The sequence below is a fragment of the Lolium perenne genome, chromosome 6 (genome assembly GCF_019359855.2).
Source record: "Lolium perenne isolate Kyuss_39 chromosome 6, Kyuss_2.0, whole genome shotgun sequence".
Taxonomy (NCBI): domain Eukaryota; kingdom Viridiplantae; phylum Streptophyta; class Magnoliopsida; order Poales; family Poaceae; genus Lolium; species Lolium perenne.
Genome location: NC_067249.2, coordinates 98,650,016 through 98,671,399, shown reverse-complemented (window position 1 = coordinate 98,671,399; position 21,384 = coordinate 98,650,016). Strand labels below are relative to the sequence as shown.

Genomic DNA, 21,384 nt, shown 5'->3' with positions numbered 1-21,384 from the left:
ATGTTTCCCGCCTAAGCCCAGTTAGCTTTAATTCAAATAATTGGTTTCAACAATTTCTCAATACTGATCTGTGCCATATTTTGAATAGTGTCAAATCTACAAATCCAAAACTAGCAAACCAAATTGTTCCAGAAAGCTTATGAGTTTATCTACATTTTGCCACTGGTTTCAACCCCATATGTTGTGTAGATTTTGAATAGCAAAAATAACAAAACAGAGACTTTTCAGCATTCAAATAAATCTTAAAAATCAACCAATTGGAATTTTGAAGTGAATCCAATTGCAATAATTCAAATTTAACAAACTCTAATTTACTATGTAAAAATATGATATGGGTTCTGTACATGATCATGGACTAGATCAAAATATTGGCTATGTAGTCAATACTAGTCCACTTAAACTATAGCAAATTTTTAGGAATTTAAATCTATGAGGTGTAGCACCTCAATTAAATCATTTTCTCAAGTGTTATGAAGTAATGTGTTGACCTTTAATTACTTAGGCTCATACTTGCTCACTTGTAGAATTTAAATCTAAATAGTATTTAATTTTCCAAAGGTTAATTACATCACATGAGATGATGAATCTCATTTAAATCACTTTTCTCAAATACTAAGTGTGAAGTGTTGACCTTGGTCAACATGGGATCATCCCTGGTTATTTAAGAATATTAAATCACCTCAATAGTAGTTTTTAAATTAGTTACAACTATGTGTTAAATCATATGAGAGGTTTTCCTCTCATTTAAATCTTGTTCTCAAGTAATTCAACATGAGGTAGTGACCATGGTCTATATAATCTCATATTGAGTTATTTGGTGGCATTAAATCACTACCATGTTAGTTTTAAAATTGCATGAGGTATGGAACCTCATTTAAATCAGTTTCTCAAATGATAAGTATGAAGAGGTTGACTTTGGTCAACCTAGGTCATATATTATTCATAAGAGAAATTAAATCTTAAGAAGATTCAATGAGAGGAAATTATTTCTCCAAACCAAAGGGAAACCATAATTCCAATTTTCAATGAGAGGAAAATATTCTCCTAATATTAAATAAGGAAACCCTAGCATAATTTGGGAATGAATGTTAAGTAGTGATGCTAGATCATTTGTGTGAGCCAATAAGGCTAATTAAGACTACTTAAGTGTTGATTGGTGATTGTATCCTCGTATTCGTTTATAGACGCTAGTACCGGAGACTATCAAGAGGAAGAGGTCTTCTACCAAGAGGAAGAGCAAGAAAACTTTGATCACATCACCAATCAAGGCAAGCTATTACCAATGCAAGCTAGACTAATGCAAACTACTTTGGTTGCAAGTTTATATTCTTGCAAAGTGCAAAGCTCTACAAGAGCAAGGCACCATTACATTTTACTTTATGAACCTATCCCAAGTTTTTACTTTACAAGCTTTACTTGAATTTTATTTATCAAAGTTACTTTTGGATTTATGATTTACTTGGTTTAATTATAGAGTAGTACAAGAGAATCACACTTAGCCTAGCAAGCTCCAAGATACTTAGCACCCCTCATAAATAGTGGCTAGTGCTCAATATTAAAAGTGACTTCTCTAGTTGGGAACTTGTGAATTGAAATGACTCTGAAAACCTTGGAATGAAGAGTCATTCTATTGAGAGATTTTTTTGAAGGTGAATATGACCGGTGAATGACTTGGTGAATTATACAAAAACACCGATGGTTGGGTTCGGATGCGATACTATTCCAATTTTACAAGTACCCCCACAATACCTGAATCTGGGTAAGGCTTAGCTGGAAACTTATGTATTTTAGTATGGGTTCCCTCTAAACAAGCGTCATAGGGGTTATGCCGAGGCTGCCTCCGTACTGGTGAGGTGATGTGAAATGACGTGAAATGAGGTGAATGTCCGGCCCAAGCCCTGTGTAGTTCCCAGGCTGACCGCGTGTCTTCACTGGGAGGCCACGCTCATGGGGAGAGGTGCCTATACTAGAGTATGTAAATGAAAGGTTAGGATTGGTAGTTCGCGTACTGCGTACAATAAATCAGGGCCAGTTACCCCTGACGAACTATTGCAATTGTTGTGGCACAAGTGTACAACCTCTGCAGAGTTAAACCTATTCGAATAGCCGCGTCCGCGATTATGGACAGTTGGAAAGGCCATACTGTTCCGTCATCAGAACTTTTCTAAAAATATGAATGGTGACTTGTGATTTGAATTGAAAGGTGACTTTGACTTTGAATCACAACTGAGTTGTGGGAATGACACTAATGTTCCCACTTGAGTAAGTTAAATGAAGAAGCTTTGATTATTAAAGTGCTTATGAAATAAAGCTGGCTTTATGCAAATAAAACTAGAGCTTAGAACCCCCTTACTATAGTTGATAGTATTTACCTTAGTATTAGTTTGCGAGTACTTTAAAGTACTCATGGCTGTGTCCCTGGCTATTCAAATGGCCAGACTATGAAGACGAGTACCAGAACCCGGAAGAAGGACAATAGGACGTCTACGACAACTAGGATCACTCCTGACGTCAACAGTTGCCTGTGGAATAGATGGACTACTACTACGCTACTTCGCTTCCGCTATGTGTTTTGTAATTGATCAATAGATCTTCTATTATTGTAATAATACTGGATCATGTGATCCTTTATTTGTAAGACGATTATGGTATGTAATGAATGATGTGTTGTGATATCAATCTATTACGTCTCGCAAAAACAATATTCCTGGGATTGCGATGAATGGCATAATAGGCATCTGGACTTAAAAATCCGGGTGTTGACAAGTTGGTATCAGAGCCATTGTTGACCTTAGGAGACCCTAGTTAGAATGGACGTCCGAAAAATTAATTTTCAAAACCAATGAAGTGACTATTTATGAAAACCTATTCTCACTCTTATCCTTGAGATCTTCTTCAAAATAAGAAAGTTATGCTCTTTTCTACTACATAAAATTTTGACACACTTCTCTAACTCACTTATCATAATTCTTCACAGATGGAGTACACCTGCAAGTCTTATCAGCTTGGCCACGGAGGAAACCTCATGTTCGAGAAGGATTTGAAACAACTGGTTGAGTATTTAGGACGCCCGTATCCCGAATTCTTCGGAACACCCCTCAACAATCCATCAGGAGGACAACCTCGGTGGGAAGTTACTACAGATCTGAGAGGAAAGCTTGGAGCCCCAACATGGGAAACCATCTGGTTTTCTGTAACTGGAAGCACTTGGAAGGAAGGACTAGTCAGAGCGATGCAAGAAGCAATTTCTCATCTGTGTGGACAAAATGAGAACAAGATTAAGAACACGCGCTTCATCTACTACCCAAGACATGACCCCACCGGAAGACCGATGACCATGCCCCCGCACACGGAGATGAACCACTATGTAGCACACCTTGACTTCATGCTGTACAAGACCCGCAAGGAGTTGGACAACGCCCTCGCTTTTCGCCAAGCACATTACCCGTGAAGATGAAGTATTCCCCCCTGAAGAGTAGTTTCATTTAAAGCACTTTCGTATGTGTGAGTTGTATCAGGATCCCCTTGTATCGTAGAGCGATGAATGGTTCTTCAAACCAATGGTGTGTTAGATTGGTAATGTATGATGCTTGGTACGAATGAAAAAGTGTTGTTGGTTTTTACCCCCGCAACACTACTCAAATTTTTAAGTTATGAACTTTTAAAACTTTAACCAAACAAACCATAGAAATTTCCCTCTTATCTTATCATCTACCTCAATGTTCAGATGGCCCCACCAACCCGCAACGCCACCCAAGATGCCATGATGCAACTGCTGCAGACGATGATGGCAGACCGAGAAGTCGAGAGAGCTGAACGCCAAGCCAACATTACCGCACTGCAACAGATAGCTCAGAACAATCAAGGCCATGGAAACCACGATCACCCTGGATCGAAGCTGAAGAACTTTCAGCACACCAACCCTCCGGTATTCAACAAGACTGAAGAGCCCCTCGATGCTGATGACTGGCTCCAGACCATGGAGAACAACCTCGAAGTTGCGGGATTTGAAGACGCATAAAAAGTACTGTTTGCCACCCACTACCTGTCAGGACCTGCCAGAGCCTGGTGGACAAGTGCCCGTGCAATGAATGCGGGACAGATGATGACATGGGAAGACTTCAAGCTGAAATTCAGCAAGTACCATGTGCCCCAAGGACTGATCAAGAAGATGAGAGACGAGTTCCGTGAACTCAAGCAAGGAAGAATGTCCATGGTGGAATACCGCGACAGGTTTCTCACTCTGTCAAGGTACGCCCCGGATGAGACCGACACCAATGAAAAGAGAAAGGAAAGATTTCTGAACAGACTACACGACGAGATGCAGACTGTGTTAGTGAACATTCCGTTCGCTGACTTAGAAGCCCTGGTAGACTCAGCCATACAGATGGAAGGAAAGCTGCATCAGGCCAACGAGAACCACAAGCGCAGAATGATGAACCAGAATGGACCCCACCATACCCAGAAGTACCGCAATAACTCTTCTGGAGGATTTACCCCAAGATACAACAAGCCCCCTGCCCAGAATTATCGCCCCAACTACCCCAACAACAACGGAGGACCCCCGAAGCCCGGAGGCAATAACAACAACAGCCACAACAACAACAACCACCCCAACAATAGCAACAACAATGGAAACAACAACAACCCCAATACTGCCCCAAGGACTAGAAGCAATGCTACCCCCGTAATCCCCAAGGACAAGTCCACCGTCAACTGCTACGAATGTGGAGTTGTGGGTCACTTCTCCAATGAGTGCCCCAAAAAGCTTGCCAGGATTGCCGCCAATACCGCTGCACCTGCTCAGCAACAGTGTCGCTTCGCAGGTAGAAGGAACCAGAACAACAACAACGGCCGTCTCTACCACATGACTGCCACTGAAGCTCAGGAAGCACCCCAGACCATGCCAAGTATGTCTTCCTTTTAATAAAATGTCCAATCTCTCTTAGGAACCTAACTTTTCTTAAAATCTCGGGACGAGATTTGTTTAAGGGGGAAGGGTTTGTAACATCCCAAAAGTTTAAAACAAAACAAATGAATTTCCCTAGTTCTAAATTTTGGAACCAACAAAAACTTTTATTAAATTAAGTAGGATACATAGTGATCTTGCTTAATTCTTGTGCTATTGCTATGATTGCTTGTTATTAGTATTTAAAGTGATCTTAAACCCTAAACCTCACCCCTCTTTTCACCATACTAGTTAAAATGAAATAAAAGGAAATTAAATAAGAAAAAGGCATATGTGCCTAGGGCTATATTTATAAAACTTTACCCAAAGCTTTTCTACCTTGCTTAGAGGTTTGGAAAAACCTTCATACACCTTACCTAGTACCTATCAAACCAATTCCAAGTGGTTTCCAAAGAAATTAAAAAGAAACTAAAACTGCCATAGAGGCATATGAGAGTAAAATAGCAAATATGTGAATTTAAGATTATTGACCCTAATACATGTTGTGAATGGTTGGATCACTCCTCTATACCATTTCAACACTCAACACCACCAATTGGGTCAAGCCAAGTCAAATTAAATCTCAAATGCAACATATGCATAGAGGCCTATGTGACACATAGCCATAATACCCAATTCTTGCCCTATGACTTTAAACCTTGACCAAATGGTGTGAAACCATCTCTCAACCTAATATAACACTAAATTTACCCTAACCCATGTCCAAGTGAAGCAAGATGAACAATTTACAAGTTTAATGAAATATGACACATCACCTCTTATGTGTTATGGCCATTTTTGCAAATCTTTGAGCAAGACCATTTGAATTGGTTTCAATGGTCTTAAAATGTTTCTAAACTAATAAGAACCACATTAGAGTCAAGAAAAGTCAAACCAAATGGAGAGAATTCAAATGGTGAGAAAATCCCATTTTCACTCACATACACACTTAGCCAAATTTGCAAATCTTCAACCAAGGCCACCATTGCTTGATCTATTGTTTGTAAAACTCTTATATATGATAAACAAACACAATTGCATCAAAGAAACCAAAATCAAATCAAAGCAAAATTCAAAACTCACATACATGTGATAATGGTCATATGTCCCCTTTTTATTTTCTTCACCACTTTGCACCCATTTATCTTCTGATTCCTCAACCAACCTTGGTCAACCATTGCCATGTCATCCAAGACCAAGTGATGGTGAACAACTTTCATGTTGACCATTAGTACTGATGTTGACCAGGTTGACCAGAATAGAGGAGACAAGTAGGGACTTTGAAACTATGTGAAGATGACCCACTTTTTGAATTGTTGCAAAACTTCACCAAAATGAACACCACCACCACCTTTCCATCACATTAAATATAAGAATGAGATTCACCAAAAAGATTTCCAAAATTCCACAAAAAGGTTCATGCGGCCATTTCATCGAGCACTTGGGAGGCAGCATTTCACTTTATGCATACATGCTTATATCCACTGGACTTTTGCCTAAACCCTGCATGATCATTTGTGATCATCACTCCTGTACCTCCTCTGCATCAACCAAAGCCATTTGGCACTGGTTAAAGTGGTGCCATGATCAAATATCATCCATGTCAAGTACCATGCCGGCCACTCTCCACATTTTCTCTCTGGTCCTCTCCTCACCCTTCCTCCTTGTCCTGGAGAATCTACCTAGCACCAGGACACCAACGGTACCCCGCCCTAGCTCGCTAAGGCTTGGCAGTGGATGGAACAAGCACGCCCAGACAAGCCCAGGACTTGCCAGGCACGCGGTGAGCGCGCCCTGGCATGTCACTGGCCGCGCCAGAGCGCCACGCGACTCGTCGCCCTCGTCCTCCCCCTGCATGCCTACCTCTGCCTAGCGCTTCGCCAACCTCCCCTCTACGCCGTAGACATGCTCGCTGGCTCGCTCGTGCACCGTCGCCATCGCCATCATCAAAAATCTGCCGCGCATGTACTGCAAGCTCTCGACGATGATCCAGCTTGCACCCGTCCTTCCTCTGCCGTCCCTTCACGCGCGCTAGCTCCGCCTAGCCGTCGCCTACACAACGCGCCCCCTAGCTTGCCCCTTTGCCGCTCCAGACGCCGGCGCCATGGACGACCCCTCTCAGCACCCGCGGCACCACCTCTCCCGCTATAAATAGAGAAGCTCCGGGCACCATTTCTTCACAACATCTCCTCCCCTCTCACCACTGGTTCTCCTCGCATCAATAGCTAGTCCGATTAGCACCTCCACCGCCGCAATTTGACGCTCAGAGCCGCCGGAGTCCGCAGATCATCGCCATCGATCCACGCCTCCCCAAGCTCCGCCACTGTACCAGGGACTTCTTCACCCTCGCCAACGCCGCCTAGCACCAGCGCTGCCCCTCGCCGGAGCTCCGTCAAGCCGCCGACCCCCTACCCCGCCGTCGCAGCACGTCCTCCTCCCCCGTCGACGACGACGACGGTCGACCGTGCGATCCTCTCCTAATCCAACGGTCGACGTCAAAGGATACCGCTTCGGTGAGTTTAGGCCACTGGCGCGTGGGACCTCATGTCAGCAGGCCCGCGCCGTTACTGGGCCTGCTTCCTCTGTTCAAACCATTTCGGCCCAAATGTTTCCCGCCTAAGCCCAGTTAGCTTTAATTCAAATAATTGGTTTCAGCAATTTCTCAATACTGATCTGTGCCATATTTTGAATAGTGTCAAATCTACAAATCTAAAACTAGCAAACCAAATTGTTCCAGAAAGCTTATGAGTTTATCTACATTTTGCCACTGGTTTCAACCCCATATGTTGTGTAGATTTTGAATAGAAAAAATAACAAAATAGAGACTTTTCAGCATTCAAATAAATCTTAAAAATCAACCAATTGGAATTTTGAAGTGAATCCAATTGCAATAATTCACATTTAACAAACTCTAATTTACTATGTAAAAATATGATATGGGTTCTGTACATGATCATGGACTAGATCAAAATATTGGCTATGTAGTCAATACTAGTCCACTTAAACTATAGCAAATTTTTAGGAATTTAAATCTATGAGGTGTAGCACCTCAATTAAATCATTTTCTCAAGTGTTATGAAGTAATGTGTTGACCTTTAATTACTTAGGCTCATACTTGCTCACTTGTAGAATTTAAATCTAAATAGTATTTAATTTTCCAAAGGTTAATTACATCACATGAGATGATGAATCTCATTTAAATCACTTTTCTCAAATACTAAGTGTGAAGTGTTGACCTTGGTCAACATGGGATCATCCCTGGTTATTTAAGAATATTAAATCACCTCAATAGTAGTTTTTAAATTAGTTACAACTATGTGTTAAATCATATGAGAGGTTTTCCTCTCATTTAAATCTTGTTCTCAAGTAATTCAACATGAGGTAGTGACCATGGTCTATATAATCTCATATTGAGTTATTTGGTGGCATTAAATCACTACCATGTTAGTTTTAAAATTGCATTAGGTATGGAACCTCATTTAAATCAGTTTCTCAAATGATAAGTATGAAGAGGTTGACTTTGGTCAACCTAGGTCATATATTATTCATAAGAGAAATTAAATCTTAAGAAGATTCAATGAGAGGAAATTATTTCTCCAAACCAAAGGGAAACCATAATTCCAATTTTCAATGAGAGGAAAATATTCTCCTAATATTAAATAAGGAAACCCTAGCATAATTTGGGAATGAATGTTAAGTAGTGATGCTAGATCATTTGTGTGAGCCAATAAGGCTAATTAAGACTACTTAAGTGTTGATTGGTGATTGTATCCTCGTATTCGTTTATAGACGCTAGTACCGGAGACTATCAAGAGGAAGAGGTCTTCTACCAAGAGTAAGAGCAAGAAAACTTTGATCACATCACCAATCAAGGCAAGCTATTACCAATGCAAGCTAGACTAATGCAAACTACTTTGGTTGCAAGTTTATATTCTTGCAAAGTGCAAAGCTCTACAACAGCAAGGCACCATTACATTTTACTTTATGAACCTATCTCAAGTTTTTACTTTACAAGCTTTACTTGAATTTTATTTATCAAAGTTACTTTTGGATTTATGATTTACTTGGTTGAATTATAGAGTAGTACAAGAGAATCACACTTAGCCTAGCAAGCTCCAAGATACTTAGCACCCCTCATAACTAGTGGCTAGTGCTCAATATTAAAAGTGGCTACTCTAGTTGGGAACTTGTGAATTGAAATGACTCTGAAAACCTTGGAATGAAGAGTCATTCTATTGAGAGATTTTTTTGAAGGTGAATATGACCGGTGAATGACTTGGTGAATTATACAAAAACACTGATGGTTGGGTTCGGATGCGATACCATTCCAATTTTACAAGTACCCCCACAATACCTGAATCTGGGTAAGGCTTAGCTGGAAACTTATGTATTTTAGTATGGGTTCCCTCTAAACAAGCGTCATAGGGGTTATGCCGAGGCTGCCTCCGTACTGGTGATGTGATGTGAAATGACGTGAAATGAGGTGAATGTCCGGCCCAAGCCCTGTGCAGTTCCCAGGCTGACCGCGTGTCTTCACTGGGAGGCCAAGCTCATGGGGAGAGGTGCCTATACTAGATTATGTAAATGAAAGGTTAGGATTGGTAGTTCACATACTGCGTACGATAAATCAGGGCCAGTTACCCCTGACGAACTATTGCAATTGTTGTGGCACAAGTGTACATCCTCTGCAGAGTTAAACCTATTCGAATAGCCGCGTCCGCGGTTATGGATAGTTGGAAAGGCCATACTGTTCCGTCATCAGAACTTTTCTAAAAATATGAATGGTGACTTGTGATTTGAATTGAAAGGTGACTTTGACTTTGAATCACAACTGAGTTGTGGGAATGACACTAATGTTCCCACTTGAGTTAGTTAAATGAAGAAGCTTTGATTATTAAAGTGCTTATGAAATAAAACTGGCTTTATGCAAATAAAACTAGAGCTTAGAACCCCCTTACTATAGTTGATAGTATTTACCTTAGTATTAGTTTGCGAGTACTTTAAAGTACTCATGGCTGTGTCCCTGGCTATTCAAATGGCCAGACTATGAAGACGAGTACCAGAACCCGGAAGAAGGACAACAGGACGTCTACGACAACTAGGATCACTCCTGACGTCAACAGTTGCCTGTGGAATAGATGGACTACTACTACGCTACTTCGATTCCGCTATGTGTTTTGTAATTGATCAATAGATCTTCTATTATTGTAATAAGACTGGATCATGTGATCCTTTATTTGTAAGACGATTATGGTATGTAATGAATGATGTGTTGTGATATCAATCTATTATGTCTCGCAAAAACAATATTCCTGGGATTGCGATGAATGGCATAATAGGCATCTGGACTTAAAAATCCGGGTGTTGACAAACCGGCTTAAAGCTAAGGCACGAATCCGTACCTAGAGACATACACGCTTGTTGCACTCCAGTCATTCCTTCCATCTACTACAACTATTATTGTACCTCTTGTTAATCTTGCCACCGCCGGCATCGGGACATCCAACCCATCTCCGGCCACGATCGAGTTCCGTCAACGCTGTTGTTGCGTACTAGTTGGTAGCCGGATCAAATCCATTCGTTTGTGTTTGATTGCTGCTAGCTAACATGTGTTTTGTAACCGGTCCTCCCGCGGCATATGTTTGGCATGGAGGAGAGATGGACGCAGATGTGGGCCACAAAGGGTCATCGGTGGCGGTGGACACAACCAAAGTCAACAGTGGCGCCGATCCCGCTGGGGCCGGAGGCGGCGATCGACATGATCATCGCGAGGTACAACCCCGAGACGTGCGGCGAGTTTGGCGGCCGAGTCATTACTAGGTTCGCCGATGTAAAAAATCACTGTCCACAAAGGCGTCCGCGGGCACTTTTTTACACCGAAGGTGAAGTCAAAGTACTTTGAGCCGGAAATCCAAATTTCGTTCCGGAATTAAAGTTTTGGTTGTTCCATTATTATGTCCAAGAATTGGCCGAAACCGGTGAATCTCGGCCATGCAATTTTGGTTGTTCATTTGTTTTTCGGAATATAAATTTTGACCAAAATGTGTGAATATGTTGGGCATTCAGTTGAAGCCTGGTAAAACCATATGTAGCACTAATTGCTTCATCTCTAGTGGTGCCGAAATGATGGTTTGATTGATTATTTAGCTCATCGATTGTATTGTTGGAACGAGTTCGCTCAGAAACTAAAGCGAAGACGCGTGTACGTGAAGAAGAGAGAGATAAGAAGAAGATCAAGCTCCTCCCTTAATTTTCTCGTGGCGTGGAGACGTAAGTGTGCGACGAGCCGACGACCAAGCTGGCGTAGGATTGATTTCCCGTAATACTAGTAGTTAATAACGTGCTCCTTGGTGAATAAACTCGTTGGGACCTGATGTTGTAATATTCACTAGCAGTAGCTAATTAAGTTGAAGAGAGAACAATAGAAGGATCGATCGATCTTGCGATATGTGCACGTGCATGTAGATGGAGGACGACTGTCGCGACTCAGGAAAAAAATCGAGCGGTGAAACAAAATGGTTGACCTGCTGCTGGAACGCGGGGCTGATTGATCGATAGATTAGGTGTGGTTCGATTAGATGATACATGCTTAACATAACAGTGTCCTTCTTTCGACGCCGGGCCATTCCTTCGTGTCTGCGGAACAGCGCACCCAGGCGGAAGACACGAGGAGCAAGTATACCTGGACCAAGTTACGTTGATGTGCAGGCGGAAGCCGCTGCTGATCCACGAGTTCGGCAAGTCGCACGCAGAGACTCTGGGTTCACCAGTGCGCAGCGGGACGCCCAGTTCGGCACGGTGTACACCAAGATCTACCAGTCGACGCGGACGGGCGGGCTGGCCGTGGGCGGGCCTCTTTTGGCAGCTCATGGCCGACGGCATGGAATCCTACGGGAACGGCTACGACGTCATCTTCGCCGAGGCGCCGCCGTCCAGCACCGTCATTCTAACGTCGCAGAGCGGGAAGCTCAAGCTGCTTGGCAAGGCATTGGCCCGAGTAGCGGGCAGCAATGGCGGCAACTAGCCAATTCGTTTAAGTGATCAGCAGCACGCCATCACAGAGTAAGAATGTGCGCGTGTGTTTTACATGTGTGAGTTAAGCTCTCCTCGAGGGCGTTTGCTCCGGTACAACCCCCTCCCCTAAACTCAAAGCAAACTTAAATACAAGGACGGCTGAGATCGCTTGATACCCCTTCGTTTAATACTAAATGGGTATACGTAGCCCTGTACAAAACCCGTATGATCCAACTAAATTGTATGCCGAACGTATGTATATAATTATGTATGTACGTGGATTATTGGTGGCGATTCGTCAGTGCGGTGGCGGTCGTGGCCGCCGGGCGGGAGGAGCAACAAGGTGGTGATAGGCAGCCACGAGGCACTGTGAGGTGAAGCTGGACGACACGAGTCTCGGCAATGTCTCTTAGGTCCGTACCGGTATGGTTGGGGCGGCGTGCAGGCTAGACGGCGGCGTGACGGCGCGACGAACTGCCGGATAGTCCGTCCCGGACAGTCTGGTGCAATTCGGCCGGACTGTCCGTCGCGTTGGGAACGAGACTAACCGGATTGTCTTGCAGTGCTTGCGTTGGACTGTCTTGCGGCGCCGGACTGTCTTGTGGTGTTCGCGCCGGACTGTCTTGCGGCGCCGGACTGTCTTGCGGTGCCCGCCGGACTGTCTTGCGACGACTGTATGCCTATACGTGGGAATACTGAGTTTTGGATTTGGGCTTGGATATGGGCTTAAATAATACCGGTTCGGTTTTGTTGAGTTTGAGGAGGGGGTTGTACTGGAGCAAGCCTCCTCCTCGAGATGATTCGGAATCACAAGATAGCTATCATGTGGCAAAGTTTATGATGAAAGTCTGCTTGCATTGCAGCAGTGTCTTTGGCATATGATAATGTACAAGTTTATTATCTTGGACCACACTGGCATTATTAGTAGCACGCAAATATGCACAATCATGCTTTTTTGATGATCGGACATCAGACCGGCAGGAAGAGCTCATGAACAACACCTATGTTGTCTCGGCGAACCCAATCTTCATATTTCCATAGTCAAAGACCGTGTGATAGGCTTCCATGAATATATCACCCAAGATCCTGCGACACCAATTTCTCATTGTCAGAACCGAGGACAGCAAGTTCATGGAGGGTTTGCTTTCAGTTTTGAAGATGCAAACATCTTGCTCTTTTTTCTTTTCTTTTTAACGCCTAATAATTCCTAAAACTCTGAAACTAACAAACATAGTATTTATTTCTGAAGAAGAGGTATCACAAACAACTTTTATATTGATTCCAAGAAAGCTGTGAGATCATAACACGTGTATAACTTTACCAGAGAGGGCCACCGGAAAGAGGAGCGTCCATAGCTGAGAATCCACTCATGCACCGGGTATCATCACCCTCACCAATCTTAACTATGTACTGGACAACAGAAATCACAAGTCAAACCAAATCAGCACTAACCGGTAATAAAGCTTGTGTGGCTCTTCAATTATATATGCACGTAAGATTTTATAATTGATAACTGATATAGTAAGGACCGAATATTCAAAAAATCTGCGGGAACAACATATGGAATCTTAATAAAAAAATGATACTTGCTAAAACTGATAGATAATCTGGACACGCATAAAATACGGGAGGTAATAACTAGGGACAAGAAGCAATACTTGTTCGGGTTTGAGCACAAACTGTTTGGTCCCGATGGAGAAGGCGACGTCAGGCATGAATTTAAGTTCTCCACAATCCACGAATGATTCTCCCGCAGGGATAGGAATATGGTCACATATCTGCAAAGTTGAATAAGTTAGATTTTGTTTCTGGTTCAACTGTGTGTTACAGTGTGATTCTTCCATTGGTATTACAAGGTAGGAAACATGCCTCGTTAATGGTATGCAATATAGAATCCTCAGTCTGATTATCTGCAACATGCTTCACCGCCCATTGAACAATCCATTCACAAGCTTTGCACACAATAAAACCATTTGATGTCCTAACTTCATCTTCTAAACTTTTAATGCCGACGTTGTCATCACTATGTACATAGGAAGGAACGTAACAATGTCAACCATTGGGACATAAGGAATACAATGTGAATGGTCAAAAGGAGACCAAACCTACTTCTGTATGTACTTCCACTCTTCATCTATTGAATTCTAAATTCCTTCAATGCCGGCTAGGGAAAATTATTCCAAGCAAATCAAAGTACGTTGAGAAATATGGCAATTAACACTACTGCATAAATTATCCTCAGGGTATAAATACATATATTTAACTACACGCCTTGGAAATGACTACACAAGATTGTTGTCATGGCTCTGCCGATGTATGTTGTATACGTCGCCCTGTATGCGGTTGTAAATAAGAGACATAACAAATGAAGGTATTTTCAAAGTGTTGTAAACAGAATGCGCGAGCAATATTCTGACATATAAATCATATGTATTAATGAATTCATATCATATGTATTAATGAATACATAGTATATACAATATAATTGCCCACACACTAATTATCCTCTTACTTGCACAATATCTATGTTTCATGTTTTAATGCATATTTCACAGCATATATATTGTGCAGAATATCCATAACTACAACAGGTACAAGTGAGACTCAACTCTTACCTTACACCATGAGGTCCAACAAAGAAACATAAATGAAGTATGTCACATATCCTTCTTGGCAATATCTGCATTATAGTCCCGGAAAAGAAGAGTTTACAAGCCTTATGCATGACTGATCAAGCTAGAAAGCAACTTTTGGAAATGAGCAAACCCGCTTTAGCAGCAAATCCAGGATCTGCCGACCAAACTTTGAAACAACATTCTTGCACGCTTTGCTCACTCTCCTAGGTATACCAATTCTCCAATATATTTCCGTAATTATCGCATGTATATATTTCAGTACTGATTCAGCAAACACATAGAGACTAAAGGAAACGAATGGAAAATGAACCCACCGGAGATGACTCTATGATCTATCGACAAAGATGTTATATCTAATATGCTTCAAAACGTGTCATGCTGGTCTATTAGGTTTTATTTTGATGATCTTCACATTATGTAATATTACTAGTTTTGCTTCTAAGGAGATGGTAATTGCAAAAATTATATATTTACAGTTTTCTATTGAGCTTTTCCTTCAACTGTAACTACCATAATTCAATCAAAAGAAACATCTACAATGGATCTAACCATACATTTTATCTTCACAATGGACATTTCCTCCACTAAAAGGTAAAACTCAAGGCAAAAGCATATGGGTTATGGCCTAAATAGCGAAGGAATGTCTCGTTTAGGTTACTAGAAATGTTGATTGTGAGGTTTTATCGATAAATCAAGGTTAGATGCATTAAGTAAAGCCCCTTTCCTTACTTATGGGAATAAACATGAATAGATCTCAAACACATACCGTGGGGCCAGTAAGAAATGAAGTTCCCGAGTCTACTATTGCTGCACAACCAGATTTACATAATCCTAATAGAAATAGGGGTATAAGAAAATGATTAAAAAACATTTTGTATTTATATACGAGCATATACTGTGTATGATTTATCATGACAAAATGACATGTTAGTACCTGTGGAGTTTCCTCCAATCAAGACGTCGCCCATGTCAAACTGAAGCAAGTGGGGCAAAATTTATGAGCACAAACTAGTTATTCCATTTTGAATTTCAAGATTACTCAACTAAACGAAATGGTTTCACCTTCCAGTATCCCTTCTTAGTAACAGGGACATAAGTATGGCTTCCCTTGTAATGATTAGGATCAACTCCTCCAAAAACTATTTCTCCTCCCTTCACTTGACCAGCATGTCGATTGAACCAGAATGAGAAAACGGGGCTACCAACCAGACCTTGGCTAACCATGTTATACCTATAATTTCGCTTGTGATGTCAGCGATAAGAAATCTTGTTATATGATACACATTTGGTGATACGATATGCCAGTAAATTAGAAGAACCCACAGTGCACCATTTAGATATTAATATAGTACATAAAACAATACACATAAATTAAAATAGTCAAGTCTAGTGTTGATAGTGTTAATAAATAGGAAAAACAGACAAATTCAGTCAGGCAACATTTCTCACCAAACAGGTTCGGCACCCCTGAATGACATTTCTTTAAACCCAAGACCAACAATGCCTTCAAATTTTCCAAGCATGAAAGTAATACTTGGTTCCAACGAAGCTTCAATAAAATTCTAATAGGGCAGCATAATAAAATTAGTATAATCTGAAATAGGATGCACATCACATTGCATAATATAAATGTGTCCTTCTGGTGCAGCGCGTAAACCTGATTTTTCACAACTAGACCACCAACTTGCACATTGTCTTGGCTAATATAACCAGCAATTGCACCAGTTTTGTAGTGAATTGATACCCTTTTTCCTGCCAAGATTGGAAATGAAATATTATATTCATGGAAAATATCATTTTCCTGGTTACTAGAGTTTAATCTAAACCATCTGATTAATGCCTAGGTGAAGAAAATACGTGGACATTATGTTAGGATATCATCATCTCATAGTGCATACATGACCAGTAGGAAAATAGGCTATCGAGGACGTTAGAGATGAGGACTCCTTCACCGCCGATGGCAGATTCGAGCGGTAGGCATGGAGACAGGTTGTAGGTCGTAGGCATAAGCGGACCCAGGAAAATTTTGAAGTCTGGCCAAAATAGGCTTAGTGTGCTAATTTTGTATCAAATAGATATAAAGTAGGGGAAAAATAAGCATGCCGGCTGGCAGGAAGCCCGGGCGGCTGCACGGGCAAGAGGGATGCTAGGTCCACCCTTTGTTGTAGGAGCAGGGCATGAGGAGGGAGGTGGTCCGGGGTTAGTGGTGCGGTGCGTTTGGTGGAATGCGTGTGATACTGTCTCACACGACCACCAGCAGTTGAGAACATGTCCATATTTGGTGGCGTGCTATTTGGCTAGTATGCCACCAATCTATCTATACCTAATAATAAAGGAGCTAAGGTTTCTGCCAAAAAGTTTCGTCAACGCTTTTTTTTGGACCGTTTTGCCCTCCCACCAAACCGCATAATACATGCAATTGCCACCGTATCGGTTTGGTTCTATTTTCTTCACCCATCGCCCCGGCCCGCAGCTGCGGTCTCCCGTGCTTCCTCGGGACTCCATAATCTGAATCTTCGCCGGACCAGGAGTACAGGACTACTCGCACCAGATCCGTTCCGTTCTATATATAAACCGAACCTGAGGCAAAGCAAAACAAGCCTGCGCGACCTAGGTTCGATCTGAAAATCCCGTCGTAACTGCCCACTTCTCCTCTCCATACGATTCAACGCTGCTGCGCCTGAGGCGAAGAAGAGGTCTCCGTCGCCGAGCCCGACCCTTACATTCGCTTTTTTCCGTCTCTGCGGGCATGTGAAGCGACGACGGCGGCGGCAGCCATGGCGAGTAGCCGAGGGGCGGCGGACACGAGAAGCAGAGGGAGTGGCGGTTAAAATAGCACATCGATCTATGGCATCAAGTGCTTCGACGAGCAGGCCCTCCACATGACATGGACAAAGGTTGACCATGGCTGCTTGATAGCCTTTAGTTAAAGGCTGCAGTGATAGATCGATACAGCTCAGAGCGGTGACGAGCAGCAAGATGCACTGCACGCCACGACCAAAGGGGTGACCATCAAGCCGGCAACATCAACAAGAAGGTGCGCGGGCCTGAGTTCTGCATATAACGACGCGACCCGCCTGGTTCAAGGAAAGAAACAGAGACAAACCAGTACTTGAGACCATGGACCCAAAAACCAGATCAACTGCCGAATTCCTAGACCAACCAATCGATCTATGGCCGGCGTCGGCTAGCTGCCGACAACACAGAGAAGGCCATGAGCGTTTAGTACTTCGACGTGGCGTGCTGTAGCATGACTGACCAGAGCTCCTCGGTGGTGAGGTTGGACAACGTGCTGCTGTCGATGGTGCCAAGGCAGAGTCCACCGGCGCAATGACTGCAGTGTCTGTCGTTGGCCTGGTTCTGGAAGGTCTTGATCGACATAACAGCAGATGAAGGACTCCACGGCACGGTCATCATCATCGCCGGTGTTGAAGCGCATCACGAGGTCACCGGAGCGGATCCCTGCTTGTCTATTCATTGAGAAGGAGAAGGTTAAAGAGGGAAGATATATGCTTTGCTAACATGAGCACCGGCGAGACGGACAGCGGTGCTAGCTTTTCGACGTTAAGGCTGGCGCTTGTTGTCCTGGAAGCCGACGTAGCTGGTGGTGTCTGCGTGTTGAGCGCGATGAACGGCACGCGACTGGCCGGCAGTGGTGCACTCTCGTGCATACGCCGCTGGGCCTCCACAGCGTCCGACGGCGCAGGCTCATGCATGAATCGACCCTCCATCAACCGTCGGTGGTACGGCCGTGACGGAAAGCTGCGCGGAGCTGCTTGGCCATGCTTGCTGCCTGCGTGTCCTGCGTTGCCGCGGTGGTGCAGAGCAGCAGAAGAGATCTTCGGAGATTTGCTGAATAGCCAGAGATCATGTTTCAGCTCATCCATCGTCTTCTTGATCTTCATGAAATTTGGCGGACCCGGGCAGTCGCCGTCGTCTTGGCAATATACATACCCCTAGGAACGATCCAACCGGTTGGGCATGGAAAGGCTTGAGACATCATTGAGACGGGACAAGCTCCAGCGCCATCCTTGATCAAACAGAAGACTATCTGAAAAATCTGCTCTCGACGGCAGACTATGGACACGCACTATTGTTGAAGGTATTTTCATTCGCAGGACAGGGATAAGTTAATGGACGGAACACATGAGGAGAAAATCTGGTAGGACGTTGATTGCTTGATTAAATATATTAAACTTTACTTGCAGACAGGTTTGCGACAAATCATGCCTCCTCCAAAAAAATTACTGAAACCATCATGGAGTTCAAAAGGTTCTATTATTATAATTGGGCCATAATAGATTTGCTAATACTCTATTTTTTTCCCCTGTGAAGGGAACTCCAGTATGAATTCTTGAACATGCATTTGCTCATTTTTCTGTTTTCTTGCAATAATTCATATTGTCATTGGTTGGAAAAAACATAATACAGCCTACAAATTTTGGTCCAATTTGATACTTTTTGGAAGAACCTAGATACCCAGGTTTCTGCTCTAATTCATTTCTTCATTGATGTTTTATTTATTTAACATATTATTGCGCTCTGTTTCATTGTATATCCCTTCGGGGGTTTTACACTGTTTTGAGGTTTGGGGGTCTATGGTAGCACAAGCCTCACTTCAAAATATGTTTTAATTATGCAAATCACAAGTTGACAAAAGACGATGATTTAAAAGAAATCAAAACACATAATCCCTGTTGTCATTATGTCGGAGTTCCTGTATCCCTATTGGTGGAGGGTTAAAGATAAGATATAAAAAAATTGTGGCAGCACACGCTAATTTGGTTAGGCCGGTCAAACGGCATTGAGCTGAAATGTAGTGATGATGTTTCTAAAGTTTCCAATTTTGAAACTCTAGATCTATCGCCTTTTTAATCGGCGACCTTTGTTTGACAACACCAAGTGTAAATGGGACATGGGTGTTGCAAACCATCATAACAAGTCCACAGAATTACAATGTGGAATGGATCATGCAATAAGTTTAAATTACATAGGGGTGGTGGGGACAACCATGTATGGTATAAAAGTTCGGTGCAGCGAGAGTTTCTCAAGCTCATCTTATTAGGATTAAACATGTTCGTAATGAATAGGAGAAAATGTGACAACCTTGGTTGATGATGACATATAGGAGAAATGCCATCACGGATGATTCATTGGAGCGTTCGAGTTTTAGCTTAACCCGGTGCAACGCACGGGCACTTTTGCTAGTAACCTGTTTATTAGCGGTGTACCACTATATAAGACGTTAGCAATATTTTGGCCCAAAGATCCGCGACAGTATACCTTAGTGGTGCATCAGCTCGTTAGTACTTTCCCCGTCTATAAATAGATTTCTGAGGTTTATGTAAATTTAGATGTATCTAGACACTAAATAACATCTAGATACATCTAAATTTTGATAAATTTTAATATGTATTTAGATGTATTTTCTTCCCTATAAGCTATTTACTACATGTGCATGGACAATATGTTAGATTAACAAACCTTTCTCCTTGACCGGCTGGCTTTGTAACTCTTGTGCAAGTGGTATGCAGTCTGCAACAAAAGTTCCCAAAACATACACCCCATAGTAGTGCTATCATAAATAATAACCAAACTGTTAAAGACTTGAAGAGATTAGGGCACATACCGAAGAGTAGCACTCGGAGGAGGGCACCCAGAGGTTGGAGCTGCCTGTGTCGAAGATGACGGTGCAGTTCTGTGGCGGCATTCCGATGCCGACCTCACCGAGTACTGAGCGTTTTGGTAGTTCTTCAGTATTACGATATCTCTCTTTGGCAGTAGCTGCGGCTCCTCGTTATGGACGAGGCCGTGGTGCTGCGCGAGGAAGGTCTGAGCGTCCTCTCCAGTGACGAGGAGGTTCTGGCCGACCGGTAGCTTCTTCAGCGCGATGCGGACCAGGCCCTCCACGGGCGTGCCGAGGAGGAGCATGGCGGAAAGGATGAGTAGGTGTTGGAGCGTGACGTGGCCGGTTCCCATGGCTGCGCTATGAGCTGCAAATTTAGGAGAGAAATTCTCCATCGCAATTACAAGATTTTTTTTTTGAAAAATCAGATCACAGAGTACTAATAATAAGATGAAACATGATAAAATCGGTGAGCCATGGAAGTAGACCAAAATCAAAATAAAACATTGGCTCGATCTGATCACCATCAAATCGAAAACCGGTTGAAACTTATTAGGGGTTCAGAAAACACACAAACAAGAGATATGCTAGATTGCAGTTCATAGATGATAAGTTTTTCTAAAGTATTCTACCTGGGGAAGAGAGAGAGAACTCACCAAACAACAGTGGTAGGGAAGGAGCAGAGTGCCCGGTGAACTTGCGAAGTGTGCAACGTTGCATCATCTTGGGTCAATTTATAAACTTTGTCCGGTGGACATTGCAAAGCTACATGATCATTCCACCATTGGATCATCCAATGCCCTTCTATGAGCCGTCAGATTAGGATGGGGTGATCATGTCACGCGGTGGATTTTGTTGGGTTCACCGTGGGATCACAAAGTTGTTGCAAGCTAGTGTCTCCGGTGGTCATGTACGATTGCCTGAAGAGGCAAAAATAGATTGCTTGTCGGTGGTGAATAACTAGTGTGCAACACGGCTTGTTAATCGCGAAGCATGAGAAGAAATGGAAGATGACACCATTATAACAAGCCAGTTTTTTGTGCTCATGCATGGTTGCAAAAGAGGAAACATCCAGCTGTTGGCGGAATCGATGATCTCTATCTTATCTCAGTTGCATATTAAATATGAGGTAAAAAAAGCCCCATTTGAAACACATACAA

General features: G+C 42.7%; 1 pseudogene; it reads right to left on the bottom strand.

Moving 5' to 3' along the window:
- Positions 1-12,906: 12,906 nt before the first annotated feature.
- Positions 12,907-20,577, bottom strand: LOC127310349 (aspartic proteinase oryzasin-1-like; annotated as a pseudogene).
- Positions 20,578-21,384: the final 807 nt, after the last annotated feature.